At 37.1% G+C, this 15,314-nt stretch overlaps 1 pseudogene; it reads right to left on the reverse strand.

Moving 5' to 3' along the window:
• Nucleotides 1-314: 314 nt before the first annotated feature.
• Nucleotides 315-974, reverse strand: LOC121495226 (annotated as a pseudogene).
• Between the last annotated feature and the right edge of the window lie 14,340 nt (nucleotides 975-15,314).

The raw sequence follows: 15,314 nt of genomic DNA on the forward strand, positions 1-15,314 counted from the left end.
TCTCCTCGACAGTTTCTTTTTCGTTTTTTTTTTGTTTTGTTTTTTTTTTAAGATTTCATTTATTTACTCATGAGAGAGAGAAAGAGAGGCAGAGACAAAGGCAGAGGGAGAAGCAGGCTCCATGCAGGGAGCCTGATGTGGGACTCGATCCCAGGTCTCCAGGATCATACCCTGGACTGAAGACAGCGCTAAACCGCGGAGCCACCCAGGCTGCCTGACAGTTTCTTTCTTTCTTTCTTTTTTTAAACTCAAAAACCTTTTTTTTTTTTTTTCATTTAAAAAAAGTATTTAGAACACATAAAACAAGGCAACATTTATTCTTTCTTCTCATCTTCTGGTGTGGGGTCTGTCGGTGGCTCCTCCACTGTTACACCATTGCTCTCTGAGCCAGTGTTACTATCACTGGTCCCTTCCTAGGCCATACTGTCCACCCCCCTCCTGCCCGCTCTCCTTGTCCTCAGGAGTAGATGTGCCTTCTTCACTGTTGGCTTTCTGTTGCTTCTTCAAGGTGTGTCTCCTCTGTCTCCATAGGGATGCTTTCGTCGTCCTTCTTCTCCTGGGTCTTACTAGCAGCTGGCTCTTCTTCAGGAACCATGCTGTTCTGAATACGCTCAGTCTGCTCTGCTGCTTCTTTCTCCCTCCCTCTTGCCTTTTGCAAGCCTTTTCTTCTGCCTGTGCAATTTCACAGCAATCTTTTCCATCTCCACTTCTACTTTCAAACCACACAACCTTTTAAGTTCATTGTTAAATGAATCTGTGCTTTCTAGGAACTTTCTCTTATTTTCCTGGTGTCGCTCCTCTATCTGAAGAAGTTCAGCTTCTAGTTTTCACTGATGAACCATTAAGGACTGGACCTGTCGTTTGAGGGCCAGCATTCTAGCTGTTGTGACAACTGACCGAACATCTAGCACCATACTCTCACCAAGGATTTCACTGATGAGGCTGCCTGACCGTGTCCTATTGAAAACTTCCATTCAATGGCTTATTGATCACTCGCAGAGTTCTTTAGTTTCTCTTGCCAGTTCCCCTTCTTCTATAATACAGCAATTCAGCAATGTTCATTTCTCACTTCTGGCTTATGTCCACTTCCATGACTCTAACTAACTCAAGTTCAGTGCACATAAGTCAATGACTTCACAAACTTAACTGTATCTCAGAACTGTTTTTATGAACTCTAGACACACATTGATAGCTATTAAGGGGTTTATTTCTAGTTATATCCCAAATGCACTCAAAATGTAATGTGTCCAACTGGAATTCTCAAGTACATATTCTAAAAATCAGATCTTTTAGTGTTCACTATCTCAGCTTAATTTAACACCATCCACTAGTTAGCTGTCAGGTAAACTACCACTTTACAGTCAGTATAAACTCCCCCATCATTCTGAATTCCTAAATCTGTCGGTCACTGAATCCCTTCTCTTCCATTTCTGAATCACCCTGATTCAAAGAATATTCTACTTTTACCTGGCTTTATGCATTTAACTTACCTCTAGTTCATTCTATTTATTGTAAGTATCTTTAAAATACATATCTGATTTTTCCACATTCATGTTTATAAGTCTGTCAGTGTCTCTCACTGCCTATATCTGTGTTTTTCAAACTATGGCACTCATAACTTTTGATGACACAGAAGACAATTTTAGGTGATGTGTATTTTTTTCTTTAAAAAGTTTTGTTCCTATTGTAATTTATATTAGGAAAAAATATACATCTAGTACATCAAATCTGTGATTTCATGGACATTATGAGAGTAAGGGTAAATAAAAACACTTCAACTATTTAAAATCATTTTAAAGAAAACATCAAATAAATAATAGTTCATGGTGGTGGCAAGAGTTATACAGGTGCTGTATAAATGTCTGAAGTATGAAACTTTTATATAAAATGGTAATTATGAGCCTACTAGATAAAACCCAAAGTCCTTAGTAGGCCACAAAGTTGCTTTCATAATCCAACCCACTCTCCCTATCATGAATTCTCCCACAATTCCCCAATATCCACTTTATATCCAAGCCAACAAGAACTTCTTTCTTATTGAACATGGTATGTAGTTTTATTACATATCTTCTTATCTTTGTTTTTGCTGTTTCCTCTGTCTGGACCAGCATTGTGGCAGATCCAGTGGATTACTTCTCTCCATCTATTTTATTTATTTATTTTATTTTTTTAAATTTTTTATTTATTTATGATAGTCACAGAGAGAGAGAGAGAGAGGCAGAGACACAGGCGGAGGGAGAAGCAGGCTCCATGCACCGGGAGCCCGACGTGGGACTCGATCCCGGGTCTCCAGGATCGCGCCCTGGGCCAAAGGCAGGCGCCAAACCGCTGCGCCACCCAGGGATCCCTCTCCATCTATTTTAACATCTTGTTGAAAGAGGTAATTGAGATGGTGTAATTGCCATTTGACATGCAAGCTGGACTCAAGCAATTGGAGGCTCCTCCCCTATCCTTGGATGTAGGCCCTGCCTACAGCTCCCAAGTGGAAACCAATTTCAAGGACATAGTCTTGAGAGAGCAATGTTTTCTTGAGACCATTTGGACTGTGCATGTGACTAAATCCTTTTAAGGCCTCTCAGTTTTAAGAGACACATTTGTCTTAAGGCTCTAACTTTTAAGAGATCCATTTGTCTTAAAGTCACCCAAGACAGGCCTTGTATGTAAAGTTCCTTTGCTTATTAAAATTGCTACCTACCAATCTAAGTGCTCTGACTCTCCCTTTAGTCTCTCCTTGCTCTCTGTGTTCGGGTTCAAATTGCACTCAGGAAGGCCCCAAGATTGTGAACCACCACAGTTTTCTAGTGTGCATTCTGTGTGGCAAGTCTAGATCACTTCCCAGACTCCCTTGCAGCTGGAGTTCTGGATATGGGTCAGGACCCACCACTCAGAAGCATATGCATGAGATTTCAAAGTGAGAAAAAGACTCCTATAGAACTGATCATCTGTTGCTTCTGCTCCTTCTGTAGCAGCACAGTCATGGAAATGTTGAATTTTCTAAAGAAGCATATGGTCCATGGTCTAGCATGGGGTTGAGATGCAGAGCAGAAGTCAGGCATTTATTTATCATAGCAAAAATGGATTATTCCCAGGGACAAGAGATGTGGTAAGGGATTTCAAATGTTCTATCTTCTGGGTCATGCTCTAGATTATTAATGGTAACAGGGGTATTTGCTCTTCTGTCAGCCAGTTCCACTATATTGTTCTGGAAGTTGTTCTTAGAAACATATCCTTGAGCATGATTCTCTAGGTTCGGCAAGGTTTCTCTGAGCACCTATTTTCTTCAATTCAATGCCTATCTACTTAAACTTACTAGAGCATGTTTTGTCACCTAACATGGAATACTGGCTAAAAGAGGCCCTACTTCCAATCACTGTTCACAATTTGAATTTTATCCAACTTTTCTGCACTTTCAAAAAAAATATTTATTATATTGGTAAATAAAGAACTTATTTGCATATACTATTTGTAAATATTTATAGACATACATAGGTAAATATAAATATAGGTGTGTATGATATGTCCATAGTCATATTTAGAAAAAATGTGCATGCAGAAGAACTTAAAAATTCTCATAGCCATAAAAGTATCAGATGATTATGTTTCTCTTAGCATGTATTACACCAAAATCGCAGCTTGTTTTGGGATCTCTGTTATAACCTTATACCACAGCTCAGGTTATTTTAAATCCAAATTTCACTGAGTCAGTGGATGGCTTTTTATCTCCAACATACTATCAAAGTGTTTATTATGAATTTCAACCATTCAAAAAAAAGAAGTTATATAAGAAACTAAAACCGCAGATGGGATCCCCTATTCCCTCCCAAGCCTTCTCCCCAACTAAGCAGGAGGCCTTCCTTGCCATAGTGAGGTTATATTTGCCTCCAGAGTGAGCAGAGAGTAAATTTCTATCTTTCCTGGCACATTGTGCTGGTTATTTCAAAGTCTTTAAAAGGCAATGTTGTTATTTATTTATGTCAGATTTTCAGCACAGTTCCACCAGGCACTGCCTATTTGAGTTCTGCCTCTTTCTTGATGTTTTAATTCACTGCTAGCAGAGATGCGTTTCTTAGCAGCATGCAGGTTGAAAGGCTGACCTCAGTCTGAATGCTGCTACTAATCAGACTCCCTCGTTTGGTCCAGCATTTTAATTCATTTCATTTATTTATTTATATGTTTGTTTATGCCTTCTTCCTGCTTAGAAGTTAACTATGGATGTTTCTACCTATCTCCACAGCTTAGTAAGTAAATATTCAAGCAATTGATACCTCTCTATTACACACAAAATAGATAAATTTTTCCTCCTTCAGAGTCTTCTTCATTGTTTGGGATTAATTTAGGAATTTTATTACTCTAAGGAAAATGAAATATGGTATTAGTATAAAATATAGTAGTAGTAGCTAACATTAATTGAATATTTAAGTTTTAATGAGCCATATGCAAAAAAAACCCCACATTTAATATTTAGTTAGATCCTAATTCCATAGTTGAAACTGAGGCTTGGAAAGGCTAAATAAGACTTCAAACAAATATAAAGGATACCAAGGTCACATCTGTGAACAACACTGGTAGTTCTCAGGCCACATAACTCTGGGGACAAAGTAGTCTGTTCACAGACGTGGAAAAATCACAAACCTCTCATTTTGACTGTATTCTTAGACTTGTGGCCACTTCAGACTTGAGCAAAGCACTAACAATCAGTTCTAGGAATATTCTGAGGGTCTCCTCTGCTTATTCTTCTTTGAGAAACCAGATGGTCCTTCTGTTCCTTCCTCACTTGTTATTTCTGGTATATGTCTGCTTACCATGCTTGCTACTATTCCTTTCTAGTCTCCATTCCAGATGTATGAGTACTGAATCTAAAATTATCCATCCTGCTAGCTGTAGTTCCTGTTAAAACTGAAGAACTGAGATATCAGTTCCCTGAGCAGGCCAATTTTGAACGGGTATCAGAATCAGTGGTATAAAGAAGGTCAAAATGAAGGGAAGGCCTGGTAGAAGACTGAAAGGTGGAATTCAAATTGGTGTGTGACTGGCGAGGCCAAAGCCATGAAGAAATTAGTTGAAAGAGCCAAGGGTCAAAGAACATGAAGTCAAAACTGAGTCACTGAAGTAACTATCTCAAATGCCCTTTAAAGCTAATTTTTCCAGCCAGAAGAGTCTCAATGTCAACTCAAGAGGATGTCCACAGACAACTTGAAAAAAAGTTCTTAACATCTCCCCCTTAGAGTAGTGCCTGACATAGCAAATACTAAATAAATATTATTAGAACCAAGTGCACACATTCTGGAATGGAAATATTTATTGATTAAAATCAACAGTTGTTATGTCAGACTGAGAGAATGTGAATTGTCCAGAACAAGCTCACTTGGTTTTCAACTATTTTGAGCTAAGAGCTGCTTCTATCTTTTGGCATTTCATTGCTATTTATGGCTGGCTAGAAAAGATTTATTGCTTTAAAAGGAGAAGACATGCACACCTCCACACATGGAGGCACGTAAGGCTTCCCCAGACATCAAATAACTCTAATGATGGTTTGATGAGTTAAGGGTAAGTGAATCAGAAATTTATTGATTCAATTTCCTCTGTAATACACAAGGGTTTACAAATTCTGGGAAGAGCTCAATTTGAAGAGATCAAGTTTAAAAAATAGCAAAACTTTGCCAAACCATAGTGCAATAATTTTCTCCCAATCCAAGTAGAGATGTCTATAAAATAAATGGTCAATACGTTTTTTTAAGTTTGGTTTAATGTAAAAATAGTTGGACCTGGGTTATTGATCCTATTCTCGATCACTGATGCCATAAAATGAAGTGATACAAATAATATTTTCTTTCTAACATTTATTGAAGGTTTTAGTATTAGGCACTCTTCTAGTTACTTTACATGGGTTACCACATTTAATTCTCACAATAGTCCTACAAAGCAGGCACCATTAATATCACCATTTTATAGATTAGAACACAGAGGCACAGGGAGATTAAAGAATGTGTCTCAGTTCAAACAGCTAATAATTGAAAAGCCTAGGATTCAATCCCAAGCACTCTAAAATATTTATTTATTTATTTGAGAAAGAGCAAGTGAGAGAGGAAGCATGAGTGGGGGAGAAGCAGAGGGAGAAAATTTCAAGCAGACTCTCCTGCTGAGCACAGAGCCAGACATTTTTATTTCAAGATTTTATCTCAAGACCCATGAGATCATGACCTGAGCTGAAATCATAAGTCAGACACTTGACCCACTGAGCCACCCCAGTGCCCCTCAAACCCAGGCAGTCTGTCACAAACTTTTAATTCCTGAACTAAATATACTTTAAAGTCCCTTCCAGTCTGATATTTTTTGACTTTCTGTTTCCTTTCATGATGCTGCTGGAGACACTGAAGCTTTATCCCTACCTGTGGGGGACCAAAAAAGGAAGACAAGACACTTGAATAAAATTAACTTTTAATTAATATTCAGAAAACCAAAAGGGAGCATCTATGAATTCATGGGACACATTGCCATTTTGGAAGGTAGATCTGGAAAATCTAAGCTGAATCTGAGCTGGGCCTTCCAGGTCCTCCAGAAATCCCAATGGTAAGAGCACAAATTATTGATGTGACCTACTGGTTCTGAAAGAAGTTCAAGCAAAATTAAGGTTTAATGCTGGTTTGACGTACCCTGTCTGGAATGATGTGATATCCCTATACTCAAATGCTCAAATTTCTATAGAGCACCAACTATTTCTAGTAATTTCAAGTTTAAATTTTGTTACCCTGCCACATAGGTTATAAATAAAGAAAAGTATATTTAATATTTGATCTTTGCCTAGGGATGTGATATCCAGGGTAAATAAGGAATAAAGTACAATAACCAAAGGATAACAAAAGTTCACAGAAAATGACCAAAATAAGAAACTGTTTAAATTCTGGCAAAGACATAAGATGGAATATTCTTAAATATTAATAATGTTCATAATCCCGTGTTTCTCAAAATATAAGAGAATATTCATGACAAAACACATGAAAGAAGCAGAATAAAATACTGAACACAAATATGACCATAACAAAGTAAAACAAATCAAGTACAGAAAAAAGACTGGAATGAAATTAACCAAAAATATTAATAATGTTTGTTTCTATGTGGAAAAATTACTTTATGCTTTCTTTCTTTTAAGAATTTTCTATTTTTTTATGGTACATATATTTTAAAGATTTTGTTTATTCATGAGAGACACACAGAGAGAGGCAGAGACATAGGTGGAGGGAGAAGCAGGCTCCCTGCAAGGAGCCTGATTTGGAACTCAATCCCAGGACCTTGGGATCACAACCTGAGCCAAAGGCAGAGATGCTCAACCACTGAGCCACCCAGGTGCCCCTTAAGAATTTTTTTTCAAATTTCTTACCATGATCATGTGTTTGTATTATCATAAAATAAAAACCCAATTAAAAATATATATAGATAGTTTTTTAAATGTTCTCTGAAATTTTTAACAAAATATTTACATGTAATTCTTGTGAACTCTGTAAATGATGGCATGGTATGCAGAAGAAATATTTAAATGGCAGTATAAAAATATGGAAAGAACAGTACACTATTAATCAGATGATGTGGTTTCTTAGATTTGCTATTCACTAGCTCTCTAATCTTGAAAAAGTATTTACCCTCTCTGATCCTCAATTTCTTCATCAGTAAAGTACAGGGAATAATATTTTCCCCATATACCACAGAGAGTTATTGAGAAGATTGAATATATACAGAAATGCTTTGGAAAATTTAATGTATTTTACCACAGACCTTATCTTATTAAAGGGCAATAGTTAGACTCATTCTTTATGAATAATAAAGGAATTCGTGTTTATACATTTCTTAACTTTGATTATTTACTTTTCTAAATTCACTTGACCATTAGTGGATAGTTTTATCTTTGAGTGAAATAAATGAAGGCCAGAATTTGCCAAGTTCTAATGTGAGTGGTGATAAATTGGGGAAAGGAGTGCATGTGATAAATTATTGAAGGAGCATCACTGAACTCATTATCCCCATTGAAATTCTTGGTAAAAGCATGGAGGGAGCTTTAAGGCTATTGAGATAAACAGACATAGAAGATCTTCAGAGATAGAGTGTGCCTAGATGAGACACAAACCTACCTTTGCACTCACGTTGAAAACAAATCATCACATGCAATATGCCTAGTGATGTAGTGGCTTTAGGAATGGGGAGAAGGATGGAGCCTCACCCTGCTTACAGAAGTTAAAGAAACCTTCATAAAGAAGGCTTCATAAAGTAGGTGATCAAGGATGTAGCTGGATTATGCAGAATGCTACATGAGGCCAGGGCGGGAGAAACATTACAGGAAGAGGAAATATAATGACAGGGAAGCATGAAAGAGTATGGCCTGCTGTTGGGACTACAGAAGTTCTCTGTGCTTGCAGGTAATTGAGAAAGAAGTGGCAGATGAGGTAGGATAATAGGCGGAGCCAGTGTGAAGTGCCTTATATAGTTTCATTAAAGGTTTATACTTCAATCTAGAGACAATGGTAACACAACTAATGCTTTAGAGCATTAGAATTACATGGTAATATTTAGCTTTTAGAAACAGTAGGACTGTGGCCAGACAAGATGGGGATTTTTCAGGTGGGCAAAGACCAGGTAGGGAACTACTTTTTGGTAAGGGATGAAAGCCTGAAAGCAATAGCAAGTGGATGAAACATATTTAAAAGACAATTGGAGACACACAGTAGAACTAGCTCACATTTATAGATCATTACTACATGCCAGGAAATGTGTGATGTTTTACATGGGATATCTTATGTTAGTTCTAAAATGCTAGGAAGTTGGTACCATTATGATGGAGATGAAACAAAGAAGCTAGGGATTCTATGTAACTCGTCAGAAAACACAGAGTTCCAGAGATGGGGTATGGATCCAGTGTTTAATGGATCCATACTAATTTTAAATGTTTAGTATGCAGGTGGCTGCTTGAAAAAATGGTGACCCTGAGAAAATAGGAAAGGTCTAGGTGATTTCCCATATTTTCAGATTAGGACAGTGGGTAGACAGAAAATAAAGGAGAGGAGGTTTAAAGAGAGGCATATTTGGGGAGGCTGATAATATATATAACCCATATCAGAATTGTTGAATATGAAGTGGCTGGGTACAGATTCCAAGAAGTAACTGGAAATGCTGGTTTGGCTAAGTTTATCAAGGAGAACCAAGGGGAAATGGTTTAGCATTTAGGTTGGATATAAATGTTTAATTAATTCTTCAGGAAGTTAAACTCTTACTAAAAGAAAATGGTCATAAAAAATGTAGCTGTATTCATTGAGAGAAAGAAGAAAAAGGAAGGAAAGGGGAGAAAGAGGGAAGAGAAATATGATAAAGAAATGGATGGGGGAAGGAAGGAAGGAAGGAAGGAAGGAAGGAAGGAAGGAAGGAAGGAAGGAAAGGAAAGGAAGGAAAGAAGAAAGAAAGAAGGGAGGAATTTGTAATAAGGGTGTCAGACCACCAACATCAGAGAAAAAGAGCCCCAGGCTAGAATGCACTTGTCAACGTACAAAAAGGGCCACTAGATGCCAGGACACATTTTCTTTTCTTGACTCAGAAAAGATGTCTAATGAAATATAGGCTCCATTGTGAGTGTGCCAGGGTGACTGGAAGTTGACAAAGAAAATGTCTTACTAACCTCTGTGCTTGGTGTGGCCTCCAAAACTGAGATATTTGTTGTACTCTATTATTTTTCTCCCACACAAAAGAACATTGCAGTTCCATTTGAACTTTGTATTTGCTCAGTTAATGAAGAAACTCAGTGTTTATTTTGAGACACAACTAGAGCCACATCTTGACTTATTGACTGTTTTGGCTTTGACGAAGCAAATGACGTACCATCTGGGAGTAGTCAGATTATGATTCTCTAAGAAGTTATCTACACCTCTCCCAAGTTCCTCTCAATTGCTTCTTTAAAAAACAAAACAAAACAAAACAAAAAAACTCCACACATCTAAAATAAAACAATGAAACCGGTGCTCATTTACATGGGTGAAGTATTTTAAAGTCTGTGCAATCTTTCAGAGTAATATTTTCCAACGTGAAAGCTATTAATCCTTTCTGAATTTTAACGAACCCAAAGAGCCTCTCCATCAATTTCATGTGAGAAGGGCTGGTGAGTGCTGTTTTCCACAAACTTTATTTTTATAATAGAGTTCTTCAGTTCAAATGGGCTTTTGACCTAGCTAATTTAATTGTCTTTGTTATTGATAGCTGCAGAGCAGTAAATAAACTTAGTCTGAAAATGTGCATGTGAGGTTTACTTTACAAATGCCAAAATTTCCCTTTATTTTTACAAGAGTATGCTGTTTTTTATCATAAGCAACATAAGGAGGGTGATGTGAAGGCATCAAAGTGCTTTCCTCCCTTAGAACACCCTCCCACCAGGATCATCCAATGCTAGCTCTCTATAATCACTTGGCCAAGGGAAAACACGCATAGTTAAATAAATTAAAACATCCAGTTTGTTGTACCCTCCTGCTCTATCTGACCCCCTTAACTGAAGGAGGCAGGTGGATACCAAGTGGCCAAGAGTGGAATGGTCTTAGCTAAAGCAGAGCATCTGTAAGTAACTTCCCTTCCCCCCTGTCAACACCTCTGGTGGTTATTTGAGCCACTGGAGCTTCTGGAGCATGGGAGAACCTTAGAGGAAAATAGCTCAGGGGTGCTGCCTGGGAAAAGGAACAAAAACCCAAGATCTTAGCATTTTTGAGGGTTGTTTTTTGTTTGGTTGGTTTTGGTTTTGGCTTTTGTATATGCTTTTTGTTTGTTTTAGCCTTTTCTATAGAGAGTTGAAGAAATCCTGGCATACTGTCATCATAGGTCCACGAAAGGACTGGTTTCTTTTTCTTCCCTCCATTTGTCTGTTCCTCCCTCTCTTCCTTCTTTCCTTCCTCCTTGAAAATCATCCTCCATTAACTTGCAGGATCTTTATCTCTCACATTAGGTTGTGATTCTAAGTCCTTAATCCTGGAGTCCTGAACTCTTGTGTTAGCTTGCAAATTATCTATCTATGCATCTATCTATCTATTATCTATCTACCGATCTATCATGTCTCTTATTATTTATCTATCATCTATTGAGAAAGATCACCAGTTTTATGAATATTACCTCTTTCCCTATGTGTACATGGTGTAACTCACTTGTGTATTATATTTCTCTATATGTGATTTCATCACTGAGCTCTCTATTTTGTTCTAGAAATCCATTTGCCTGCCTTTGCACCAATGCATGCATGATTTCTACTACAAATGGTTTATAATATGCTTTACTAATTGATAAAACAAATGCCCCCTTTGTTTTACATTTTCAAAGGTGACTTTTCCACGTTCATACACATTTAAAATATTTCTATTAGATTGCCTAAAAAAATTATCAAGCTGAAATTTCTTTGGAATTAATGCAACTGACGGATTCACTAGAATATCTAATATATATCAAGTTGTCTCACTGAAGAGTATGCAATGTGTCCTCTTAATAAATACTTCCATGAATTTCAAAGATCATCCCCAGAGATCTTGTGTACTCTCTGGTAATTCCTGAAACCTTTAAAGATTTTGTTTCTATTTTGCATGGTATCATATTTTGGGTTAAATTTTCTGTTTCTCTTGATTTGGTTTGCTTTCCCCACTCTTTCCCCTAGGTTTAGGCCTGTCTTGGAAAAAAAAAAATCACACATCAGCATTCTCTTTCTGTAGAAGAGCTAGTGGTGGATCTAAAACACACTGAAATCTCAAATCTGGCTAAGGTTGAAACTTTTATACCTATGTCTAGTTCAGGACAACAACAACAACATTGCTGTTATAACAACATTGTTATAACAACAACATTGCTATTACTAGAGAGATTTTAACTTTCTTTTAGAAGGTTTAAAATACTTTGCAAACATTACTTCCTTAAATTCCCACAGCATTTCTAAGGATAGGAATGTAGGTAGCAAGGGTAAGAAACTGTCTTACCTCAGTCATTCAAGGCCAAATCCTGGCCTCATTTGATGTCCCATTCAGTGGGAATCACGGATGAGCCCTTCATCAGTGAAGACAACTCCCTGAATAGCATAATCAACTTAGGAACATGCTTTGAGATGGGCTCAGTGTATAGGAACTCCTGGCTGAGGCCAGACCTATGTCCCTCTGAGGAAGTTCTTTGCTTTGCTTGTACTAGTTTCAACTTTTCCTACCACTGTTTATTTAGCCAACTCCTTCCTCTTTTTTCTTTTGCCCAAATCCAGATATATAAAAAAGTAGTCAAAGTTAATCCAAAGCAAACTGCCAAATATGTTTTATAAGCTTCAATGTACCACTTAAAATGCCAGACTGTTGAACACCAGACTTAGAGTGTGTTCTCAAGGGCAATGGATATAGGTGGAATGTTTTTAGTAGTCTTTAGCCAATAATTTGTGAGTTCTGTGCCTGTTTTCATTATCTTGGAAAAAATGAAAGGTTTTCTCCTCTTTCTCCATCTCCCCTTCCTTCTCCTTCTTTTACTCTCCCCTTCTTCTTTGTTCATAGTAGATCTTTTTGAAATGAGGAAAAATAGGCAAAAGAATGTGGTAAAAGAATAAACACAGTATGATCATTTTATCAATAACATCCAAAGACACTGATAGAAGAAATGAGAGGAAAATTTGTCTTGAGTTTTGTCCAAATAAAATTGGAAATAAATCAAAAGAAAACATAAAACAAAATGGGTTTGTTTTAAATTTTTAGGAGTTAAATCAAGACATGGACTTGGGATAAATTTAAACTAAAAAAAAAAAAAACAGTCTTGGACACCTGGGTCAATCAAACTTCTACCTCTAGCTCAGTTCATGATCCCAGGATTCTGAGATCTAGCCTTCATGCTCAGTGAGGAGACTTCTTCCTTTGCCTCTCCCCTCCGCTTGTGCTTTCTCCCTCTCATATAAATAAATTCTTTTTAAAAATTTAAAAAATACTTTCATAAATGTTTCTGTGATAAAAAAAATCAAACCATAAAGTTAATAACAATTCTTCCTCATGCAAGATAGTTACTCGGACCATGTTTTAGTATAGGTATATTTGCCTCTGAGTTAACTTTTCCAGATTTAGAACAATTTAGTTTTGTATATTTTTAAATTTCAATCCATTTAATTTGGGGATTATTAGAAGGGAAAAGGGCTGAAAAGGCAGGCATGATTTCTGCAGTGCAAACTTGGATATGAAAACATGAAGAATGATTTTCCTTTTAGAAGTCATTCCAGTTGCCTTCTTATTTAATGGGGAATTGTACCTTATGAAGAAGGGTCAGATGGACAATTAGCTCAATTTCTGCAAATTGAGCTAATTTTTCAGTGTGCTCTGGCTTGAAGTTTTAATAAACAGAACTGATATTATAAGGAACCCCACCTATGAGTACAGTATTTGAGAAATAAAAGTGAACTTACTGAAGTTCAAGTATACAAGTTACTCTGTGCCTTTGGGATGGGCAAGAGAACTCCTGAAAAGAGAGTCAATAATTTCAAATCATAAGAAAGATATAACAATTGGAGAATCATTATACTGATACACTTTAGTTTATATGTAGATCAAGGTTCAAATACAAAATAATTTAATACACAAAATTGGTTGCTTTAAAAAAAAAAAGGTGGAAAGGCTTAAGGATTCGGCTCTAAACAGGGGTTATAAGGTTAAATTTCAAAACATCACTGAAGAATTGGCTCACCAAAAGAGTTGCTGCCACTGCCACAATAAGGAAGGTGAGGAACCAGGAAGCTACTGCTTCAACTATGGACTCTGACCCACACTCCTTTTGATCTCAGATTCATCTGAGCATCCAGAAACTGCTGCCAAAACAACTGGTCCCAGAACCACATCATCATACCACAGACCATGCCAATAAAATGGATATCCCACCAAATTCTCAAAACCCACAGAATTATACACTAGATACTTAAAAGCCTTGTTCCTGCTGTTGCCAAGAAGCCAAATGCTTCCATGTTTTGCCCACAAGCAAAAGTCTTCCATCTCACTTTTGCCTGCCAGTTCTTCCATGGGTACATTCACTGGAAGGGAACCAAGTAATTGCAGAATCTAAGCTATAAGGCAGTTGTGCAATAAGGTAAAACACAAGGGGATTAGAAGAGAGTTGAATGAGTAAATATCTACCATATGCTGCGGTATGCATATTTTTTTAAAGATTTATTTATTCATGATAGACACAGAGAGAAAGAGAGAGGCAGAGACACAGGAGGAGGGAGAAGCAGGCTCCATGCTGGGAGCCCGATGAGGGACTCGATCCCGGGTCTCCAGGATTGCGCCCTGGGCCAAAGGCAGGCGCTAAACTGCTGGGCCACCCAGGGATCCCCTGCAGTATGCATATTATGTACAACTAAGCAAAACAAATATATAAGCATTTCATAAAAACTGTTATGGCATGAAGATGTTGTAAAGTTATCCTTGGACAAAAATGGCAGTAGGAGATTAATTGTAATCACAATTTGTATTAATTTTAGATATTTAAAATATCACTGAACTATTCTTTACTTAGTATATATTATCTTAACTGAGGTAAAAATATTTTCAAAGACTTCCACGGTTCACTCACAACCTAAATCCCCCTTTCTTTATTTTTCTCATAAATTTCCATATTTTTCATCTGTAATTTCATCATTAGAGTTGCCAGAAAACTGTCAAGGTAAGAGCAGATATATTCAATCATTATTTAAATCATTATTAGTATAGAGCTTTATACTTCTAGTAAGATATCGTCTTCAAATCTGTATCATTACATTGTCCTTTTCCTGCTACATTATATAGGACTTTTTTCTTAATCAGTTAGAGATATCCAGATTGTTTCAAAACATATTTTTGAAAATGAAAAATGAAGAACTACTTACAAACAGACACACAGGCTATCTATTCATGCATGGCTTTAAGAAGACTATAGCAGTAATATTCCATTGTATACATAAACCACATCTTCTTTATCCATTCATCCATTAGAAATGACAAATACCCACCATTTGCTTCGACGTGGATGGAACTGGAGGGTATTATGCTGAGTGCAGTAAGTCAATTGGAGAAGGACAAACAGTGTATGTTCTCATTCATTTGGGGAATATAAATAATAGTGAAAGGGAATATAAGGGAAGGGAGAAGAAATGTGTGGGAAATATCAGAAAGGGAGACAGAACATAAAGACTCCTAACTCTGGGAAATGAACTAGGGGTGGTGGAAGGGGAGGAGGGCAGGGGGTGGGGGGGAATGGGTGACGGGCACTGAGGGGGACACTTGACGGGATGAGCACTGGGTGTTTTTCTGTATGTTGGTAAATTG

Source organism: Vulpes lagopus, chromosome 7 (assembly GCF_018345385.1).
Source record: "Vulpes lagopus strain Blue_001 chromosome 7, ASM1834538v1, whole genome shotgun sequence".
NCBI classification, from domain to species: Eukaryota; Metazoa; Chordata; class Mammalia; order Carnivora; family Canidae; genus Vulpes; species Vulpes lagopus.